Here is a 6,829-nt window from a genome sequence, read left to right on the forward strand (position 1 = left end):
TTATTTTGCTTAGCATGATACCCTCGAGGTCCATCCACTTTCCTACAAATGGCCACATTTCATTCTTTCTCATTGCCATGTAATACTCCATTGTATATATATATATACCACATCTTCTTGATCCATTCATCAGGTGATGGACATTTGGGCTCTTTCCATGTTTTGGCTATTGTTGACAGTGTTGCTATGAACATTGGGGTACATGTGCTCCTATGCATCAGCCCTTCTGTATCCCTTGGGTAAATCCCTAGCAGTGCAATTTCTGGGTCATAAGGGAGTTCTATGGATAGTCTTTTGAGGAACCTCCACACTGTTTTCCAGAGCAGCTGCACCAGTTTACATTCCCACCAACAGTATAGGAGGGTGCTCGTTTCTCCACATCCTCACCAGCATCTACATTCTCTTGATTTGTTCATTAGAGAGAATATGCAAATAGACAAAATCATGAAGAAAAATTGATCTATTACAACAGATCCCTCAGATATACAAGCAATCATCAGAGATTACTATGAAAAACTATATGCCAACAAACTGGACAATCTAGAAGAAATGGACAAATTTCTAAACACACATGCACTACCAAAATTCAAAAGGGAAGAGATAGAAAATTTGAATAGACCCATAACCAGGCAAGAAATCGAATCAATTATCAAAAACCTCCCAACGAATAAAAGCCCAGGGCCAGATGGATTCCCAGGGGAATTCTACTAGACATTTAAAGCAGAGTTAACGCCGATCCTTCTTAAGCTATTCTAAAAAATAGAAGGAAGATTACTGGAGTCATTCTACGAAGCACGTATCACTTTGATTCCCAAGCCAGGCAGAGACCCAAAAAAAAAGAGAACTACAGGCCAATGTCCTTAATGAATACAAATGCAAAAATACTCAACAAGATACTAGCAAATCGAATTCAACAGCATATAAAAAGTATTATCCATTATGATCAAGTGGGATTTATGGGTTACAAGACTGGTTCAATATTCACAAATCCATTAATGTGATATATCACATTAACAAAACAAAAGAAAAAATCATATGATCCTGTCAATAGATGCAGAAAAAGCATTTGACAAAATACAACATCTCTTAATAAAAACCCTCAAGAAAGTTGGGATAGAAAGAACTTACTTAAACATCATAAAAGCCATTTATGAAAAGCCCACAGCCAATGTTATCCTCAATGGGGAAAAACTGAGAGCTTTCCCCCTGAGATCAGGGACACGACAGGGATGTCCACTCTCACCACTGTTGTTTAACATAGTGCTGGAAGTCCTAGCATCAGCAATCAGACAACAAAAGGAAATAAAAGGCATCAGAATTGGCAAAGAAGAAGTCAAATTTTCCCTTTTTTGCAGATGACATGATACTCTACATGGAAAACCCGATTGACTCCACCAGAAGCCTTCTAGAACTGATCAATGAATTCAGTAAAGTTTGAGTACAAAGTCAACGTACAGAACTCAGTTGCACTCTTATGCACTAAAAATGAAGCAACAGAAAGAGAAATCAAGAAACAGATCCCATTCACAATTGCATGAATATAGCTTTATTTAGAGACCACTTGTTTGTAGTTGTAGGCATTCTACTAGAAATCTCCCTCCTCTTAAATTTGTGCAAGAAAAAGTGTATTAATAAAATGTGATTAATAAAATTAGATGAACACTTACCTTTGAATCAGTTGAAATTGAGATGCTCAATAACAAATTTGATTGCATTAAAAAAGAAACTTCTATAATGTAGTGTCCATAGAGGGGAAAAAGGACAGAAGTTGAATGAGATTAACTGGTTTTCTGTCAAAAGTGAGGCTTCATCACATAAAGTTTTAGTATATAATAAGAAGAAAACTATATAGCATAGCATGAAGAAATAAATAGATGTGCTGACTATTTTAGATGAGCAGGAGAGAGCAATTGGACTTTCTACCATTTTGATGCAAATGTGAGTGTTCAGGATGATTGTGACATTCTGAATCATAATTTGCTTTGTAGCTCTGTTCATGCTGTTTTCTCACATTATAGTTACTAGGTGGTAATTATTGACTGTTTAAGACAGGAAACGTACAAGGTGGACCAGTCTTAGACAAATAACAGTTTGCTCCCCCAGAGAGCTTGCAGTTAAGAGACATGAGCAAGTATAATAGAGAACAAACAAGACAGGAATACAGACTGTCTCTTGCAACTAAAACTCTTAACGATGCAGGAAAACTTTTTGGAAATTAGTGAAAAAAGAATTAGGACTCTTGGGAAAGAAATACACTTAGGGTTATTATTAACCCTTCTTCAATATCTGTGACTTTAAAGCTAAATAGAATTCTGAGGTGTCAAGTTACCTATGCCAAAAGGGCTGTATATATATATCTAGGAATGTCAGAATAAGCACAGGAAAAAAAAGAAGCATGAGCAAAACCCATATGAAAAATTTATGGGTTTTATGAATAGTTACAACAGAGAGTGGATTTGCTGATAATGTTAGAATAATAAAGACAATTACCCTGCATTTTATTTTTAGGAGATAACTCATGATATCATATATATATATATATATATTCATATATATATATGAATGAGATACTTCCTACTTTATAGCAAAATTTGGAGAGTATTTATAAATTCCTTTGGGGGCTATAGTTTCCTTCTAAAGCTGCATTTTCTTAATGTACAAGATTAGAGGGACTACCTTAGAGTCTAAAGTTAATCCTAAAAGGTATCCCAGTGATATTAAAGGATTTTATAAAGGGTGAACCTAATCAAATTTACATTCTAGAAATATCACTGTGGTAACAATGAGATGGAAGTTAGTGGAATTAAAAGGATATGACTATAATCCAGTTTGTAAGGGATAAGAGCCTGGAGAATGACAGGAGAAAGAGCAAAGGTGAAATGATTTCAATGGATTTAGAAAGGGAGACTCTATAGGTCTTAGTAATTAATGAAAAGAGTCAGCAGTTGAGAGGGGACAAATCCAAGGTAATCAGAAGTTAATGACCTCGATAGTAGCAGTGCCCTTTACATACTAAGCATGGAAAAGGGAACCACCTTGAAAATTTGTGTTGAGGGGTCTGTGAGACATCCAAGTGAAAATCTTCAAGAGGTGTGGGATGTATAGACTTGGAAATCAACAAAGGAATTCTAAACTAAGTACACAAGTGTTGGAAAGAGCATATATTTATTTGGTCCAGAGTTATTTGTGAAATGTGTACAGTGCACCACAGGTACTAAACTAGGTGCTGAGAAGACCTAGTTAACTAGGTCCTGGTTAACAAGACACCTCTCTTCAAAGAGCTTACTGTCTGCTGGGCAACAAGAACAACAGTTTAGAATTATAATAGGACATTGGTGGATATGACAAATGTGCTTAAATTTGTTAGTTCGGTGAAAATGAACATTCCAGTCCCTATCTGGACAAAACTGGTAATTTGGAGCCCCAGAGGCTTATTAAAAAACTATCATTTCCTTTCAATGTTTGTGGGGTTTTCTTTTTCCAGTGCAAAAATAATACATGCTCATGATGCAAGATACTTATAAACAAAATAATTCACAAATATTTATAGTGTGCCTGATATGCATCACATATTATGGTATTTGCTGACAAGGAATTTCTTGTTCTCTCTTCCAAATCTAAGTGCACTTGCTTCTATCAGTCTAGAGTGTTATACATGTAGTATCTTCTTTTTTTTTTTTTTTTTTTCCTTCTCCGCTAGAACCTTGTTTACTCCTATTTGTCTCTCTGGTTTCTTACTCTGGGATGCGACCTTTGACCCATAATATCTGCCAGGCAGATTGGATAATGTGCTTCCAAATCATCTTCAACTTACCCAGCTCTCAGTGTATTCCCTAATGTGTTATAAAGTTTGTTTACTCGCATCTGGTGAGTTGGCTAAAAATAATTTTGTCAAAAGCATATTGGTTAACTTGACAGTATGTCTAACATGGCAGTTTTATTGAAAATAAATGTTTCTAGTCACAGGATTTGGTTTTTAACGTTGATAATTTAGGCATATATAAAGGTTATTTGCAATTCATGATGAATCATCCTACATTTTGCCCATTCTTTACTAGTTATTTCTTATTTCTCCTTCTTGATATCAACTTTTCAGCCAATTTTTCTTTGTAATCTTTCTAATTGTAGAATGTTGACATAATTTTATGGGATTATTTAAAGCAAATTAGATGATCAATCATATTGACTGAGATGAGAAGCTTGAAAGCTTAGCAGGTCTTTATAAGTCATTTGAGACATGCATTTCAGTGACGACATTAGATCAAGTTCTAGTACTTGACCTTTGCTATTAGTAGCTTTACTTCAGTGACAATCGCTCTCTAATTTTAACTCACTGTTGTCATATACCTAGCTACATCAAAAATAGAATGACAAACTCAATAAATTATATTTATTATTAGTCTTCATTATATGCACAATCAATATCAAGAAATATTTAGCATTTTACTCATTTAAAATAGATCTATGAGTTGATGTCTGATTTTTTTTTAAGTTTATTTATTTATTTTGAGAGAGACAGAGACAGCACAAATAGAGGAGGGGCAGGAGGTGGGGGACAGAGAATCCCAAGCAGGCTCTGCACTGTTAGTGAGGCTTGAATTCACAAACCATGAAATCATGACCTGAGCCAAAACCAAGAATTGGGTGCTCAACTGACTGAGCCACCCAGGTACCCCTTCCCATCTTTTTAAATTTGTATGGCCTGAGGATATAAAGTTCCATGGCCAGAAAACCAAAAGAACTTGAATACCAGTGCTCAGAAGCCTCATCATCCTCAACTCTAGGTTACAAACCCAGGTTCCAAGAATGAGTCACTACCAGGAAAATGAATTTGGCCTTTTTCCTTGACTATAAGGTGGCTCTTTCTACATGAGGCCCTTGTAAGATTTTATCAAGTTGCATTTTATCTGGGACCAAAGTCCAGACATGGCAACATGACCCAATATTCGGGGTGAAAGGGCATTGGAGGAGAAGTGCAGGGAGATGCAGGTGATAGACCATTCTAAGATTTTGAGGATGGTGATTCTGTTGAGCTGGAAGAGAAACAAGGGCATTAAGTTTGCTGACAGGAGCAGAAGGGCTTGTCAAGAAGAAAAATGGCAAAGGTGTGGAGATTGACAAGTCCTATTGCTCCACTATCACTATTGACAAAGAAGGGGACAAGTTCACTAATGGAATTTTAGTGTGAGAATGACAACATCAGGATTATGCTTTCAAGGTATTAGTGTTTTTCAGACTAAAGACCTGCTATATGCTGATAAATCAACTGAAGTGTTTGTTAATTTCTGTAGTACAAATACTTGCTCTATTTCTGGTCAATTACAAGCTATCAATGGTTTGAAAATTCACTAAAAAGAAAATCCCACGAGATTTAACCATTGGTTCTCCTGAATTGGTAGGGGCTGTTTCCAACCCCCTACTTTCCAGAGAGTGGTACTTTAGTTATGTACTCTGGGGTTGTTTTGTTTTGAATACCTCATCTAGAGATAGGGCATCCTGGTAGAAGGCTGTTGCAGGTATTCAAACACAAGAACATAGATGATGGTAGATAAGCTAGGGTAACTTTATGGAAATTGAGAAAGTGGATCTAGAGCAAATATAACTTGGTTTTAAATTTTACAAATGGGGCACCTGGATGGCTCAGTCAGTTGAACATCCAACTTTCACTTAGGTCATGATCTCATGGTTCATGGTTTTGAGCCCCACATTAGGCTCTGTAAGAACAGCTCAGAGCGTGGAGCCTGCTTCAGATTCTGTGTCTCCCTCTTCACTGCCCTTCCCTGCTCATTCTTTCTGTCTCAAAAGTAAATAAACATTAAAAAATATTTAATAAAAATAAATTTTACAAGTGTGCTGAATTAGTGGAAGGATTTAAGGATGACTACAGGGTCCAGTTTGGGTACCTGGATAGAAGCTGGGCTCATTCACTGAGAATGAAGATTCTCAGTGAGTTCACTGGGAAGAGGAAGAGATCCTAGAAATGGCTTTATATGATAAACAATCAAATTCAATTTTGGATATGCTGAACTTTAGGTATGTATAGACCTGCAACGAGATTTGTTTCAGTACAGAATTGATGATTGCTATCACATGGTCTCTAATGATAAAGCCAAGAACACAGCTGGTAAATAATCTCTCACTGAAGAGCTTTGGGGGAGAGATAGGGAAAGTATAAATCCTAATACCTTTGTTGTTGGTCTGGAAAGTTGAAAGAGTTCTTGGCTGATGTCTTTGAATTACTCTGTAAAGTAACCTGAGGTGTAAGTAATATAGGGGCATCTACTAAGAATGCAAAGGAGAAACTCTAGAAGAAAAATTTGTAGAGTATTAAAAACCCAAATGAAATTAAATTTGTAGTGTTTTTTACTCAATGCTTTAAATACATTACTTGCCTTTTTAGTAATCAGAGATTTACATTTTCTCTAATGCAAACTTGCCACTCATTCTATTATCTTACATTACAAAAAAAACCTGCTGTATATTCTAATAGCAAATACTTCTATGGTGCTATTATTTTTCTCATACTGGATGAGGAAAACCAGTTGTAGAGGATTAGTCCTGGTCCAAGGACTATTACACAGCAGAAATTACAACCATTTCTACTGGGACCAGAGCTTGTGCTTTTAATCATCTTACCTCCCTCTCCATGTAAAAATATATAGTCCATTCATAAAAATTGGGTATTTTATTGTATTTTACCACTATGTAGACTAAGAAAATTAGGACAAGAAAATGTAAAAACAAAAATAACAGTTAAAGCAATAAGTGAGCACCTGTATTCAATCTTAATTATTGATACTTAAAGAAATACTTAATAGTTTAACACAAG

This window comes from Suricata suricatta, chromosome 1 (assembly GCF_006229205.1).
Source record: "Suricata suricatta isolate VVHF042 chromosome 1, meerkat_22Aug2017_6uvM2_HiC, whole genome shotgun sequence".
Lineage (NCBI taxonomy): Eukaryota > Metazoa > Chordata > Mammalia > Carnivora > Herpestidae > Suricata > Suricata suricatta.